The following is a 17,219-nucleotide window of genomic DNA, read 5'->3' on the forward strand; positions in this document are numbered from 1 at the left end:
TCTTTTCCTCTGAACTCACCGTCAATATATCTGGGGGGCTTCTGTCTCCTTTTTGGGGGAATTTCCCTAGAGGTAAGCCAGGTCTGTTTTTTCCTCTACTAGGGTAAGTTAGTTCTCCGGCTGGCGAGAGACGTCTAGGAAGAAAACGTAGGCACGCCCCCCGGCCACTATTAGTTGTGTGGTAGGTTTAGCTCACGGTCAGCTCGAGATTCCATCACCCAAGAGCTCGTTCGTTATTTTGGTGTCCTGACGTTCCCCTGCCATTGGGAACCATGACAGATGTCATAATGGTTGCCATGGCGATGATGATGTCATAAAGGTTGCCTCGACCAATCAGCGACGGGCACAGTCTGCCGCGAATTCTGGAATCATCATTGTCCATATACTACGGGGACATGCATATTCTAGAATACCCGATGCGTTAGAATCGGGCCACAATCTAGTATAGTATAATGCACTCCCCATATGTCTGTATAGTATAATGCACTCTCCATAGGCCTGTATAGTATAATGCACTCCCTATAGGCCTGTATAGTATAATGCACTCCCCTTAGCCTGCATAGTATAATGCACTCCCCATAGGCCTGTTTAGTATAATGCCCTCCCCATAGACCTGTATAGTATAATGCATTCCCCATAGGCCTGTATAGTATAATGCACTCCCCATAGGCCTGTATAGTATAACGCACTCCCTATAGGTTTGTATAGTAAAATGCACTCCCTATAGCTCTGTACATTATAATGCACTCCCCATAGGCCTGTATAGTATAATGCACTGCATACAGGCCCGTATAGTATAATGCACTCCCCCTTGTCCGGTACAGTATAATGCACCCCATAGGCAGCCAATACAGTATAATGCACCCACATAGGCAGCCAGTACAATATAATGCACTCCCATTAGGAAGCCTGCATAGTTTAATGCACTGCATAGGCAGCCAGCACAGTATAATGCACCCATATAGGCAGAAATTACAGTATAATGCACTCCCATTAGGCAGCTTGCATAGTATAATGCACCCTCATAGGCAGCCAGTACAGTATAATGCATCCCCATAGACAACAGTACAGTACATTAGGCAACTTGCAAAGAATAATGCACCCCCATTAGGCAGCCTGCATAGTATAATGCACCCCCATAGGCAGACAGTATAGTATAATGCATGCGCATTAGGCAGTCTGCATAGTATAATGCACCCCCATAGGCAGCCAGTACAGGATAATGCACCCCCATAGGCAGTCTGCATAGTATAATGCACTCCCACAGGCAACCAGTAAAATATAACACATAACTATTAGGCAGCCTGCATAGTATAATGTCCCTCCATAGGCAGCCAGTACAGTATAATGCACCCCCATTAGGCAGCCTGCATAGTATAATGCACCCCGATAGGCAGCCTGCATAGTATAATGAACTCCAAGTGCAGTTAGTATAGTATAATGCACACCCATTAGGCAGCCTTCATAGTATATTGCACCCCCATAGGCAGCCAGTACAGTATAATGCACCCCAATTAGGCAGCCCGCATAGTATATTGCACCCCCATAGGCAGACAGTATAGTATAATGCACGCCCATTAGGCAGCCTGCATAGTATAATGTATCCCCATAGGCAGCCAGTACAGTATAATGCACCCCCATAGGCAGTCTGCATAGTATAATGCACTCCCACAGGCAACCAGTAAAATATAACACATAACTATTAGGCAGCCTGCATAGTATAATGTCCCTCCATAGGCAGCCAGTACAGTATAATGCACCCCCATTAGGCAGCCTGCATAGTATAATGCACCCCCATAGGCAGCCTGCAGAGTATAATGCACTCCCGCAGGCAACCAGTAAAGTATAATAAATCCCCATTAGGCAGCCTGCATAGTGTAATGCACCTCCATAGGCAGCCATTACAGCATAATGCACCCCCATTATGCAGCGTGCATAGTATAATGCACCCCCATAGGCAGCCTGCATAGTATAATGAACCCCAAAAGTAGTCAGTATAGTATATAGCATAATGCACCCCCATTAGGGAGCCCGCATAGTATATTGCACTCCCCTAGGCAGACAGTATAGCATAATGCATGCCCATTAGGCAGCCTGCATATTATAATGCACCCCCATAGGCAGCCAGTACAGTATAATGCACACCCATTTGGCAGTCTGCATAGTATAATGCACTCCCATAGGCAGCCAGTAAAGTATAATACATCCCCATTAGGCAGCCTGCATAGTATAATACACCTCCATAGTCAGCCAGTGCAGTACAATGCACCCCATTAGGCAGCCCACATAATATAATGCACCCCCATAGTCAGCCTGCATAGTATAATGCACCCCCATTACGCAGCCAGTACAGTATAATGCACCCCCATTAGGCAGCCTGCATAGCATAATGCACCCTCATAGGGAGCCAGTACAGTATAATGCATCCCCATAGGCAGTCAGTACAGTATAATGCACCCCCATTAGGCAGCCTGCAAAGTATAATGCTTCTCCACAGGCAGCCAGTACAGTATAATGCACCCTTCTTAGGCAGCCTACATTTCATTATGCACCCCCATAGGCAGCCACTACAGTATAATGCAAGCCCATTAGGCAGCCAGTACAGTATAATGCACCCCCAATAGGCAACCTGCATAGTATAATGCACCCCATAGGCAGTCAGTACGGTATAATGAACCCTTATTAGGCAGCCTGCATAGTATAATGCACCCCCATAGGCAGCTAGTGCAGTATAATTTGCACCCCCATTAGGCAGCTTGCATAGTATAATGCACCCCATAAGGAGCAGGACAGTATAATGAACCCCCTGTCAGGACTCTGAACATTTTTATTACCTTTTTGTGCATTACTGCCCTTTTCCAAGATGGCGTCTTTGGTCTCATGTGCACTGTGTCTTCCTGCTATAAAACTCCACCCCAGCCTTCAGTCTGTGCTAGAGTATTCTGCCTTGCATCCAGCTCCTGACCTCTGGTGACTCCCTGGCTATATACCTGCTCCTGTGAACCTGTGGGGTTATCCTGCTAATCTGCTCTGAGTTCCTGCTGCATACACCAGTTCCAGTAATCCTCCTTCATCTGCTGCTCGTGTTTACTTCCATCTGCATTTGCTGGACATGTAAGCTGTTTCTGCTCTGCAAGAACCTGAGACTATTACCCAGGCCTCCCTGGTTGAGCTAAGATATTATTTGAACTGCCTTAAAAGCATAACTATCTGTGTTTTGGACTAAGCAAGGACTCGTGTCAAGTATCCTCAAGAATAATTGTGCTTCATAGACCTTCTGCGTGATTGCATTTTCCTCTGAAGTTTCCTATAGACTGCTAAGCTGCATTTAATATTTACACCAAGTGTTGTGGACTTGAGTTTCTCTCTGCACCTGTTTGAATCACCGTGTGATAATATAGACTTTACCACTTATAAAACTGAGTCCTGTAGTTGTCTTGTTCCACGCAAAGAGTCTCCTGAGTTATCCCCTATAATTATTACAGGATACTCTAGCCTAAAAAAAAAGAAAAAAGGAGACTGCTGGAACAATGACTGCAGAAAGCAGACTAGAGCAGGTGTTTTCCATAATTAGATCACTGCAGAAAGATGTGGAAGGTCTGCAAAAGAAGTTTGCAAGCTTTGAACTCAATCAACAAGTGTTTGGACAGACTTTGCAGGACTTAAGCACCCGCATGGCAGCCCAGGAAAACAAACTTGCTGGCATAGAGTCCCAGTATGGATGGGCTTTTCAGGACATAAGCATGCAAATAGCTGCACAAGCGACTTTTCCCTCTGGGCAACTGCCACCATCTTGCCCACCTAAGTTGCCCCCATTCAGATTTAATGGTGATCGTGACAAATTTCGTTGCTTTGTGAATCAATGTATGCTATATTTTGATGTGCATGCTGACCGTTTTCCTAATGATAGATCCAAAGTATTGTGTGTAATAATGCTGCTGACCGCACGAGCGCTCGCCTGGGCGAATCCGATGATTGAGTCTCGTGACCCACGGTTAAATAACTTGGATGATTTCTTGGCCGCTATGGCATTAATGTTTGATGATCCTAATCGCCGTGCAACCGCTGAATCTGCTTTATTGTCTTTACGCCAAGCAAAACGTTCTGTTATTGAGTATGCTACTGAATTCAGGAGATTAGCGGTAGATACCAATTGGGACAGTTATGCACAATTGCCTATTTTAAAAGGGGTCTGTCTAGTATTGTAAAAGATGAACTAGCTCGCTGTGAGTCACCACAAGAGCTAGAGACATTTATACAGCATTGCGTGCGCATTGACATTCGCCTTACTGAGCGTAGGCAGGAGAAGTTTGCTGCATATAACCGTATTTCTAACTTTTCCCTTCCTTCCAAAGAGCCTGCAGGTAAAACATCTTGGGAGGTGGAGGAGGTGCCCATGCAAATTGATTCCGTTCAGAGGCATGAGATCAATGAGCGCTGGGAGCATGGCCTTCGTGAAAGTCTACTGCTATATAATGCACTCCCTATAGATCTGTACAGTATAATTCACTCCCCATAGGCCTGTATAGTATAATGCACTACATATAGGCCCGTAAAGTATAATGCACTCCCCCTGGTCCTGTACAGCATAATGCAGCCAGTACAGTATAATGCACCACATAGGCAGCCAGTACAATATAATGCACCCCCATTAGGAAGCCTGCATAGTTTAATGCACTGCATAGGCAGCCAGCACAGTATAATGCACCCCCATAGGCAGAAAGTACAGTATAATGCACCCCCATTAGGCAACCTGCATAGTATAATGCACCCCCATAGGCAGCCAGTACTGTATAATGCACCTGCATTAGGCAGCCTGCATAGTATAATGCACTAAACTCAATAGCAAAGCCACTAGAGACTCAAGGTCTACAAAAATTCAATTTTCAACAGCAGAAAAAAAGGCAGCAACACTTACCTGTCCAGATCTTGGAACAAATGCACTGCAGGGTGCAGCCAGCCCATAAAGCAAGATGTTAGCAACAAAGGTGCAAAATACCAGATCAACAGCCACTCACGACATACCCACTCCTGGAGGGGGTGACTGCCCAGTATACAAGTGCACAATAAAGGCCCACATCGGGTGTTGTTCACACAATGGTACTGCGTAGTGTCTGGTTCACAGCCTATTAGTCACGCCCCTACTTTTCGATTAGGCGGGCTGGCCAGCACACTCTCAATGCATCCCCGTGTGAACACCCCTCATGCGAAACCAAACGTGTTTCGGCTTGGCTGCACCCCGAAAAATATAGTGCAAAAAATATACAAAAATAGTGAGGTATTGGTTGATATTTTGGCCAAAATACGCAAGCTCGTAACCCGCGGCAAGGGTCCCCACGCTTATGAGTCCTACACTAAACTCAATAGCAAAGCCACTAGAGACTCAAGGTCTACAAAAATTCAATTTTCAACAGCAGAAAATAAAGGCAGCAACACTTACCTGCCCAGATCTTGGAACAAATGCCCCGGCAGGGTGCAGCCAGCCCATAAAGCAAGATGTTAGCAACACAGGTGCAAAATACCAGATCAACAGCCACTCACCACATACTGTCAGGACTCTGAACATTTTTTATTACCTTTTTGTGCATTATTGCCCTTTTCCAAGATGGCGTCTTTGGTCTCATGTGCACTGTGTCTTCCTGCTATAAAACTCTACCCCAGCTTTCTGTCTGTGCTAGAGTATTCTGCCTTGCATCCAGCTCCTGACCTCTGGTGACTCCCTGGCTATATACCTGCTCCTGTGAACCTGTGGGGTTATCCTGCTACTCTGATCTGAGTTCCTGCTGCATACACCAGTTCCAGTAATCCTCCTTCATCTGCTGCTCGTGTTTGCTTCCATCTGCATTTGCTGGACATGTAAGCTGTTTCTGCTCTGCAAGAACCTGAGACTATTACCCAGACCTCCATGGTTGAGCTAAGATATTATTTGAACTGCCTTATAAGCACATCTATCTGTGTTTTGGACTAAGCAAGGACTTATTCGTGTCAAGTATCCTCAAGAATAATTGTGCTTCATAGACTTTCTGCGTGATTGCATTTTCATCTGAAGTTTCCTATAGACTGCTGAGCTGCATTTGATATTTACACCAAGTGTTGTGGACTTGAGTTTATCTCTGCACCTGTTTGAATCACCGTGTGATAATATAGACTTTACCACTTATAAAACTGTGTCCTGTAGTTGTCTTGTTCCATGCAAAGAGTCTCCTGAGTTATCCCCTATAATTATTACAGGATACTCTAGCCTAAAAAAAAAAAAAGGAGACTGCTGGAACAATGACTGCAGAAAGCAGACTAGAGCAGGTGTTTTCCATAATTAGATCACTGCAGAAAGATGTGGAAGGACTGCAAAAGAAGTTTGGAAGCTTTGAACTCAATCAACAAGTGTTTGGACAGACTTTGCAGGACTTAAGCACCCGCATGGCAGCCCTGGAAAACAAACTTGCTGGCATAGAGTCCTAGTATGGACGGACTTTTCAGGACATAAGCACGCAAATAGCTGCACAAGCGACTTTTCCCTCTGGGCAACCACCACCGTCTAGCCCACCTAAGTTGCCCCCATTCAGATTTAATGGTGATCGCGACAAATTTCGTTGCTTTGTGAATCAATGTATGCTATATTTAGATGTGCATGCTGACCGTTTTCCTAATGATAGATCCAAAGTATTGTGTGTAATAATGCTGCTGACCGCACGAGCGCTCACCTGGGCGAATCCCATGATTGAGTCTCGTGACCAACGGTTAAATAACTTGGATGATTTCTTGGCCGCTATGGCATTAATGTTTGATGATCCTTATCTCCGTGCAACCGCTAAATCTGCCTTATTGTTTTTACACCAGGGAAAACGTTCTGTTACTGACTATGCTACTGAATTCAGGAGATTAGCGGTAGATACCAATTGGGACAGTTATGCACAATTGCCGATTTTTAAAAGGGGTCTGTCTAGTATTGTAAAAGATGAACTAGCTCACTCTGAGTCACCACAAGAGCTAGAGACAGCATTGTGTGCGCATTGACATTCGCCTTACTGAGCATAGGCAGGAGAAGTTTGCTGCATATAACTGAATTTCTAACTTTTCCCTTCCTTCCAAAGAGCCTGCAGGTAAAACATCTCGGGAGGTGGAGGAGGTGCCCATGCAAATTGATTCCGTTCAGAGGCGCGAGATCAATGAGCACTGGGAGCATCGCTTTCGTGAAAGTCTATGTTTCTACTGCAGCCAGTCTGACCACTTCTTGATCAATTGTCCTAAGTGTCGTAGATGGACTAACAAGGTGCTAGCAGCAGTAGGGGAGTATGACAACTGTGATGATGAATCTGACATCTCTGAATGTAGCCTGCCTTTAAACGCTGTATTCCATTCACTTTCTATGACTTCACCCCCAAGGAGCTTAAGGAAAAGAACTCTCACTGTTCTCTCCCTATTAAGATCCTGTGTTCAGGACAGTGGATTTCCAGTGCAGCTATGATTGACTCTGGTGCAGGTGGCAATTTCATGGATATCGCATTTGCCAAGGAACATGGTATTGAAATTCAGCAAAGAGCCTCTCCAATTACCATGGAAACAGTGGATGGGTCACCTTTAATCTCTGGGCCTGTGGATGAGGAGACTGTACCCCTTGAAATTTTGTTGGAGCCTAATCATCAGGAGCAACTTTCTTTCTTGCTAATTTCTTCTCCTCATTTTCCTGTGATTTTAGACATTCCTTGGTTGCGTTCTCAGAACCCAATTATCAACTGGGAGACCAAGGAGATTATCTTTCCAACAAGGAGCAACTCAGCGTTAACAGAAGCTGTCCAAGTCCACCGCTACGGAACCCCATGTAACATCTGTGATAAGAAGAATGCAGATCAGCTTCCTCCACACAGGCATTATGACTGTCCCATTGAGTTGCTTCCTGGGGCAGCTATTCCTTTTGGTAACGTATACCCTTTGGCGGCACCTGAGCTTCAAGCCTTAACCCCTTCACCCCAAAGCCTGTTTTCACCTAAGTGACACGGCCAATTTTTACAATTCTGACCACTGTCACTTTATGAGGTCATAACTCTGAAATGCTTCAACGGATCCTGGTGATTCTGAGATTGTTTTCTCGTGACATATTGTACTTTATGATAGTGGTAAAACTTCTTCGATATGACTTGCATTTATTTGTGAAAAAAACAGAAATTTGTCGAAAATTATGAAAATTTAGCAATTTTCAAATTTTTCGTTTTTATGCCCTTAAATTAGAGAGTTCTATCACATAATATAGTTAATAAACAACATTTCCCACATGTCTGCTTTACATCAGCACAATTTTGGAAACATAATTTTTTTTTGTTAGGGAGTTATAAGGGTTAAAAGTTGACCAGCGATTTCTCATTTTTGCAACAAAATTTGCAAAACCATTTTTTTTACGGACCACCTCACACTTGAAGTGACTTTGAGGGGTCTATATGACAGAAAATGCCCAAAAGTGACACCATTCTAAAAACTGCACCCCTCAAGGTACTCAAAACCACATTCAAAAAGTTCATTAACCCTTCAGGTGCTTCACAGGAATTTTTGGAATGTTTAAAAAAAATTGAACATTTAACTTTTTTTTCACAAAATTTTTACTTCAGATCCAATTTGTTTTATTTTACCAAGGGTAACAGGAGAAATTGGACCAAAAAAGTTGTTGTGCAATTTGTCCTGAGTACGCCGATACCCCACATGTTGGGGTAAACCATTGATTGGGCACATGGCAGAGCTCGGAAGGGAAGGAGCGCCATTTGACTTTTCAATGCAAAATTGGCTGGAATTGAGATCGGAACCCATGTCGTGTTTGGAGAGCCCCTGACGTGCCTAAACAGTGGAAACCCCCACAAGTGACACCATTTTGGAAAGTAGACCCTCTAAGGAACTAATCTAGATGTGTGGTGAGCACTTTGAACATCCAAGTGCTTCACAGAAGTTTATAATGTAGAGCCGTAAAAAAAAATTCATATTAATTTTCACCAAAAATGATCTTTTTGCCCCAAATTTTTTATTTTCCCAAGGGTAGCAGGATAAATTGGACCCCAAAAGTTGTTGTGCAATTTGTCCTGAGTACGCTGATACTTCATATATGGGGATAAACCACTGTTTGGGCGCATGGCAGAGCTCGGAAGGGAAGGAGCGCCATTTGACTTTTCAATGCAAAATTGGCTGGAATTGAGATCGGAACCCATGTCGTGTTTGGAGAGCCCCTGACGTGCCTAAACAGTGGAAACCCCCACAAGTGACACCATTTTGGAAAGAAGACCCCGTAAGGAACTTATCCAGATGTGTGGTGAGCATTTTAAACCCCCGGTTGTTTCACTAAAGTTTAGAATGTAGCGCTGTGAAAATTAAAAAATCTTTTTTTCTTTCCACAAAATTATGTTTTAGCCCGCAATTTTTTTTTCCCCAAGGGTAACAGGAGAAATTGGACCACAAAAGTTATTGTCCAATTTGTCCTGAGTACGCTGATACCCCATACATTGGGGGGAACCACTGTTTGGGCGCACGGCAGAGCTCGGAAGGGAAGGAGCGCCGTTTGAAATGCAGACTTAGATGGATTGGTCTGCAGGTGTCATGTTGCATTTGCAGAGCCCCTGATGTACTTAAACAGTAGAAACCCCCCACAAGTGACCCCAAATTGGAAACTAGACCCCCCACGGAACTTATCTAGATGTGTTGTGAGAACTTTGAACCAACAAGTGTTTCACTACAGTTTATCACGCAGAGCCGTGAAAATAAAAAATTTTTTTTTTTCCACGAAAATTATATTTTAGCCCCCACGTTTTTATTTTCCCAAGGATAACAGGAGAAATTGGACAACAAAAGTTATTGTCCAATTTGTCCTGAGTACGCTGATACCCCATACATTGGGGGGAACCACTGTTTGTGCGCACGGCAGAGCTCGGAAGGGAAGGAGCGCCGTTTGAAATGCAGACTTAGATGGATTGGTCTGCAGGTGTCATGTTGCATTTGCAGAGCCCCTGATGTACCTAAACAGTAGAAACCCCCCACATGTTACCCCATATTGGAAACTAGACCCCCCACGGAACTTATCTAGATGTGTTGTGAGAACTTTGAACCCCCAAGTGCTTCACTACAGTTTATAACGCAGAGCCGCGAAAATAAAAAATATATTTTTTTCCACGAAAATTATATTTTAGCCCCCATGTTTTTATTTTCCCAAGGGTAAAGCTGGTTTCACACTTGCGTTTTTATCTGCATGCGTTTTTAAAAAAAACGCATGTGTGAAAAAACGCATGTAAACGCGGTAAAACGCATGCGTTTTTTAGACGCATGCGTTTTTATAGAAAAACACAAGAAAACAAGAAAAAACCAAAAAACCCTAACCCTACCCCTAACCCTACCCCTAACCCTAATCCTACCCCTAACCCTAACCTGAAATACGTGGCACTGAAATACGTGGCACTGAAATACGTTTATATACGTATATACGTATATAAGTGCCACGATATTTCAGTGGCCACGTATATAAGTGCCACGTATATAAGTGCCACGTATATAAGTGTCAGGTATATAAGTGACACGTATATAAGTGCCACGTATTTCACGTAAATGCCACGATATTTCAGTGCCACGTATTTCACTGAAATATCGTGGCACTTAAATACGTGGCACTGAAATATCGTGGCACTGAAAGACGTGGCACTGAAAGACGTGGCACTGAAATACGTGGCACTGAAATATTGTGGCACTGAAATACGTGGCACTGAAATACGTGGCACTGAAATACGTGGCACTATGACTGTCAGAAAATGTTCATTAAACGGTTAGGGGTGAGTTTAGGGGTAGGGTTAGGGTTTGGATCCCTTTATCACCTTGATGGTGGTGGGTGACTTTTCAGTGTGTGTTCTGTTTTTTTTCTATAAAAACACATGCGTTTTTAACGCAAACAAACGCGTTGAGATCGGACGCCATGTCACGTTTGGAGAGCCCCTGATGTGCCTAAACAGTGAAAACTCACCAATTCTAACTGAAACCCTAACCCCAGCCCTAACCCTAGCCCTAACCCTAGTCCTAATCCTAGCGCTACTTTCACACTAGCGTTTTTTTGCATACGTCACAATGCGTCGTTTTGGCGAAAAAACGCATCCTGCAAAGTCATCTGCAGGATGCGTTTTTTCCCCATAGACTAACATTAGCGACGTATTGACACACGTTGCAAGCATCGTGCGACGGTTGCGTCGTGTTGTGGCGGACCGCTGGCAGCAAAAAACGTTACATGTAACTTTTTTTGTGCCGACGGTCCACCATTTCCGACCGCGCATGCGCGGCTGGAACTCCGCTCCCATCTCCCCGCACCTCACAATGGGACAGCGGATGCGTGGAAAAACAGCATCCGCTGCCCCCGTTGTGCGGCGCTTGCACAGCATGCGTCGGTACGTCGGGCCGACGCAGCGCGACGGCCCCGTACCGACGCTAGTGTGAAAGTAGCCTAACGGGAAAATGGAAATAAATATATTTTTTTAAATTTTATTATTTTTCCCTAACTAAGGGGGTGATGAAGGGGGATTTGATTTACTTTTATAGCGTTTTTTGGGCGGATTTTTATGGTTGGCAGCCATCACACACTAAAAGACGCTTTTTATTGCAAAAAATAGTTTTTGCATCACCACATTTTGAGAGCTATAATTTTTCCATATTTTAGTCCACAGAGTCATATGAGATCTTGTTTTTTGCAGAACGAGTTGACGTTTTTATCGGTACCATTTTCGGGTACATGACATTTTTTAATCGCTTTTTATTCCGATTTTTGGGAGGCGGAATGAACAAAAAACAGCAATTCCTGAAATTCTTATAGGGGGGGCGTTTATACCGTTCCGCGTTTGGTAAAAAGGATAAAGCAGTTTTATTCTTCGGGTCAGTACGATTACAGCGATACCTCATTTATGTAATTTTTTTCTGTTTTGGCGCTTTTACACAATAAAAACTATTTTATATAAAAAAATTATTGTTTTTGCATCGCTTTATTCTGAGGACTATAACTTTTTTATTTTTCTGCTGATGATGCTGTATGGCGGCTTTTTTTTGCGGGACAAGATGACATTTTCAGCGGTACCATGGTTATTTATATCCGTCTTTTTGATCGCATGTTATTCCACTTTTTGTTTGGTGGTATGAGAATAAAGCGTTGTTTTTTGCCTCGTTTTTTTTTTTTTTTTTACAGTGTTCACTGAAGGGGTTAACTAGTGATATAGTTTTATAGGTGAGGTCGTTACGGACGTGGCAATACTAAATATGTGTACTTTTATTGTGTGATTTTTTTTTTATTTAGATAAAGAAATGTATTTATGGGAATATTTTTTTTTTTTTTCTTTATTTAGGAATTTTTTTTTTATTTTTTTTTTTACACATGTGGAAAAATTTTTTTTTTACTTTTTTACTTTGTCCCAGGGGGGGACATCACAGATCAGTGATCTGACAGTGTGCACAGCACTCTGTCAGATCACCGATGTGACAGGCACATTGCAGAGGCTTGCCGGCGCCTGCTATGAGGAATTCTCAGCAGACGCCGGCAAGCAGGGTCATCTCATGACCCGGAAGGAGTCCCGCGGCCATCTTGGATCCGGGGACTCCTTCCAGGTCACCGGAGCAGCGCGATCTCATCGCGTTGCTCCGGTGGGAGAGCGCAGGGAGCCCCCGTCCCTGCGCGATCCCCCTCTGTGCCGCTGTCACTATTGACAGCGGCATCAGAGGGGTTAAATGCCCGCGATCGGCGACAGCGCCGATCGTGGGCATTGCTGCAGGGTGTCAGCTGTCATATACAGCTGACACCCGCACCCGATCACCGCGGTGCTCAGCGCGAGACCGCGGTGATCGGGGCGCCGTACTAGTACTGTGGCTGGCACTAATGCAGTGCCGGCAGCGCAGTACTAGTACGGCGCATGTCGCGAAGGGGTTAAAGGAGTATATTGATGAAAATCTGGCCAAAGGCTTCATACGTCCTTCTTCCTCACCAGCAGGGGCACCTATCTTTTTTGTAAAGAAGAAGGATAGGACCCTGAGACCCTGTGTTGACTATCGGGAACTCAATAAGGTAACCGTATGAAACCGTTACCCTTTGCCTCTGATACCCGAATTACTGGAAAGAGTCCGCCATGCTAAGGTGTTCTCTAAACTGGATCTCCGTGGGGCTTATAATTTGGTGCGTATTCATCCAGGGGATGAGTGGAAGACAGCATTCAGATGCCGGTATGGACAGTTTGAATCTCTTGTGATACCCTTCGGGCTTTGTAACGCCCCTGCAACGTTTCAACCCCTTGCTAATGACATTTTCAGAGATTTGTTGGACCAGTTTGTAGTGATCTATTTGGACGATATACTAATCTTTTCTGACTCTCTACAGGAACATGAAGAACATGTCAAAACTGTTTTAAGACGTCTGAAAGAGAACTATCTGTATTTTAAGCCGGAGAAATGCGAGTTCCATCATTCTGAGATACAGTTCTTAGGTTATATCATCTCTCCCCAGGGGCTGAACATGGAATCTGGTAAGATTCAGGCTATCCTTGACTGGCTGGTACCCAAGAACGTTAAGGAGGTCCAACGTTTTATTGGTTTTGCAAATTTCTACAGACGCTTCATTCGAAATTTTTCTGATATTGTCCGTCCCATTACTTCCTTGACAAAGAAGGAAAAGCCCTTTAAGTGGTCATCACAGGCTCAAGAAGCTTTTGATCGGCTTAAGATCTGTTTCACATCAGCACCGCTGTTGATACACCCAGATCCAACACTTTCTTTCATTGTGGAGGTGGACGCTTCTGATAATGCTTTGGGGGCTATTCTCTCCCAAAGAACTGGAGAGAAGGGTCTGCTACATCCTTGTGCTTTCTTTTCCCGTAGACTAACCTCAGCAGAGAAGAATTACGATGTGGGAGACAAGGAATTGCTGGCTATTATTGCGGCTTTCAAAGAATGGAGGCATCATCTACAAGGAGCTGCACAACAGATCATAGTGCTAACTGACCATCGCAATTTAGAGTTCCTTAGATCCGCTAGGTGTCTTTCTCATCGTCAGGCTCATTGGAACTTATTTTTAAATCAATTTAACTTTATTATCTCGTACCGTCCAGGTTCTCGTAATGGGAAGGCTGATGCTTTATCCCGAATCCATGCAGCGGATTCCGTACCTGGAGCCACGTCCAAGACCATTCTATCTGATGCCAATTTCATCGGAGTTATCCACGATCAGGACTTGTGGAAGGAGTGCAGGGAGGCCTATGATGGTGATGTATTTCTGGCCAACCCACCTGTGGATATTAATCTTGTCTTTAAGGGTGGCATGTGGTTCAGAGATCGACATATCTACGTCCCTGAGGTCGTCCGTCTGCAGATCCTCAAGTTGGTACATGACTCCAAGTTGGCTGGTCACAGGGGGTACAGAAGACACAAGAGTTCCTGAGCTGATTCTTCTGGTGGCCAACTTGCCTGAAGAATACCAAGGACTATGTTCTCTCTTGCGAGTTATGTGCTCGTTACAAGACTCCTCGTGTGACACCTACGGGTCTTCTACAACCATTACCTGTTCTGTCCCGCCCTTGGGGGTCTATATCAATGGACTTTATTGTGGAGCTGCCTACATCGGGGGGCATGAATACAATCATGGTGGTAGTTGATCGCCTGACTAAAGCTGCTCATTTTGTTCCGTGCACCAGCCTCCCCTCAGCTAAAGATACAGTGAACTTGGTTATACAGAATGTCTTTTGGTTGCATGGGGTTCCGGATGAGATCATCTCTGACCGTGGAGTGCAGTTCACTTCAAGATTCTGGAAGGGGTTTTGCTCTGCACTCAATATTAATGTCTGTCTCTCTTCCGCTTATTATCCCCAGACAAATGGTCAGACTGAGCGTACCAACCAGATGCTGGAACAATATCTAAGATGCTATGTCAGCCATCTCCAGGATGATTGGTTGGAGTTGCTGCCGTTAGCCGAATTTTCAAATAACAATTCTCAGAGCGCCTCCACTAAATTTACACCTTTCTTTGCCAATCTGGGTTATCATCCGTGTATCTTACCTAGGTCTACAATTAATTCTCCGGTTCCGGCAGTGGAGGAAAGGCTGACTGCGATGAGGCAAAATCTGGAGGTTCTGAGGGAATCCCTGACCACAGCTCAAGAACGTTATAAGAGATCGGCTGATAGATTCCGCAAACCTGCACCCATGTTCAAGGTAGGAGATTCCGTGTGGCTAGCAACTAAGAATCTGAAGTTAAACGTTCCTTCACTAAAACTTGGACAGAAATTCATTGGCCCTTTCAAGATCAACGGTATTGTGAGCTCTGTGGCCTGCCGGCTGAAGCTGCCTAGGACTATGAAGGTACACCCAGTTTTTCATGTATCTTTACTAAAGCCTGTATCTCCTAATACCTTCCAGGGACGTGTTGTGCCACCTCCGCAGCCTGTGGTGATTGATGGACAAGGACAATTTGTGGTGGAGGAAATTAGTGATTCCAGGATTCGCAGGAATCGGCTCCAATATCTGATAAGATGGCAGGGATATCCCCCTGAGGAAGACTCTTGGGAACCTGTGGAAAACATCAATGCCCAACAGAAGATTTCTCATTTTCATCAGAGATTCCCTGAGAAACCAGGTCCAGGATCGTCCTGAGGCTGCTTCTAAGGAGGGAGTAATGTCAGGACTCTGAACATTTTTTATTACCTTTTTGTGCATTACTGCCCTTTTCCAAGATGGCGTCTTTGGTCTCATGTGCACTGTCTGTTACTGCTATAAAACTCCACCCCAGCCTTCAGTCTGTGCTAGAGTATTCTGCCTTGCATCCAGCTCCTGACCTCTGGTGACTCCCTGGCTATATACCTGCTCCTGTGAACCTGTGGAGTTATCCTGCTACTCTGCTCTGAGTTCCTGCTGCATACACCAGTTCCAGTAATCCTCCTTCATCTGCTGCTCGTGTTTGCTTCCATCTGCATTTGTTGGACATGTAAGCTGTTTCTGCTCTGCAAGAACCTGAGACTATTACCCAGACCTCCCTGGTTGAGCTAAGATATTATTTGAACTGCCTTATAAGCATATCTATCTGTGTTTTGGACTAAGCAAGGACTTATTCATGTCAAGTATCCTCAAGAACAATTGTGCTTCATAGACTTTCTGCGTGATTGCATTTTCATCTGTGGTTTCCTATAGACTGCTGAGCTGCATTTGATATTTGCACCAAGTGTTGTGGACTTGAGTTTATCTCTGCACCTGTTTGAATCACCGTGTGATAATATAGACTTTACCACTTATAAAACTGTGTCCTGTAGTTGTCTTGTTCCACGCAAAGAGTCTCCTTAGTTATCCCCTGTAATTATTACACATACCCACTCCTGGAGGGGGTGACTGCCCAGTATACAAGTGCACAATAAAGGCCCACATAGGGCATTGTTCACACAATGGTACTGCATAGTGTCTTGTTCACAGCCTATTAGTCACGCCCCTACTTTTTGATTAGGCGGGCTGGCCAGCACACTCTCAATGCATCCCAGTGTGAACACCCCTCATGCGAGACCAAACGTGTTTGGGCTTGGCTGCACCCCGAAAAATATAGTGCAAAAAATATACAAAAATAGTGAGGTATTGGTTGATATTTTGGCCAAAATACGCAAGCTCGTAACCCGCGCCAAGGGTCCCCACGCTTACGAGTCCTACACTAAACTCAATAGCAAAGCCACTAGAGACTCAAGGTCTACAAAAATTCAATTTTCAACAGCAGAAAAAAAAGGCAGCAACACTCACCTGTCCAGATCTTGGAACAAAAAGCCAGCCCATAAAGCAAGATGTTAGCAACACAGGTGCAATATACTGGGCAGTCACCCCCTCCAGGAGTGGATATGTGGTGAGCGGCTGTTGATCTGGTATTTTGCACCTGTGTTGCTAACATCTTGCTTTATGGGCTGGATGCACCCTGCAGTGCATTTGTTCCAAGATCTGGGCAGGTAAGTGTTGCTGCCTTTTTTTTCTGCTGTTGAAAATAGTATAATGCACCCCCACAGGCAGCCAGTACAGTATAATGCACCCCCATTAGGCAGCCTGCATAGTGTAATGTACCCCCATAGGCAGCCAGTGCAGTATAATGCACCCCCATAGGCGGCCAGTACAGTATAATGCAAACCCATTAGGCAGCCTGCATAGTATATGCACCCACATAGGTACCCAGTGCAGTATAATGCACCCCCATTAGGCAGCCTGCATAGTATTATGCA

The sequence above is a fragment of the Ranitomeya variabilis genome, chromosome 2 (assembly GCF_051348905.1).
Source record: "Ranitomeya variabilis isolate aRanVar5 chromosome 2, aRanVar5.hap1, whole genome shotgun sequence".
Classification (NCBI taxonomy): Eukaryota; Metazoa; Chordata; class Amphibia; order Anura; family Dendrobatidae; genus Ranitomeya; species Ranitomeya variabilis.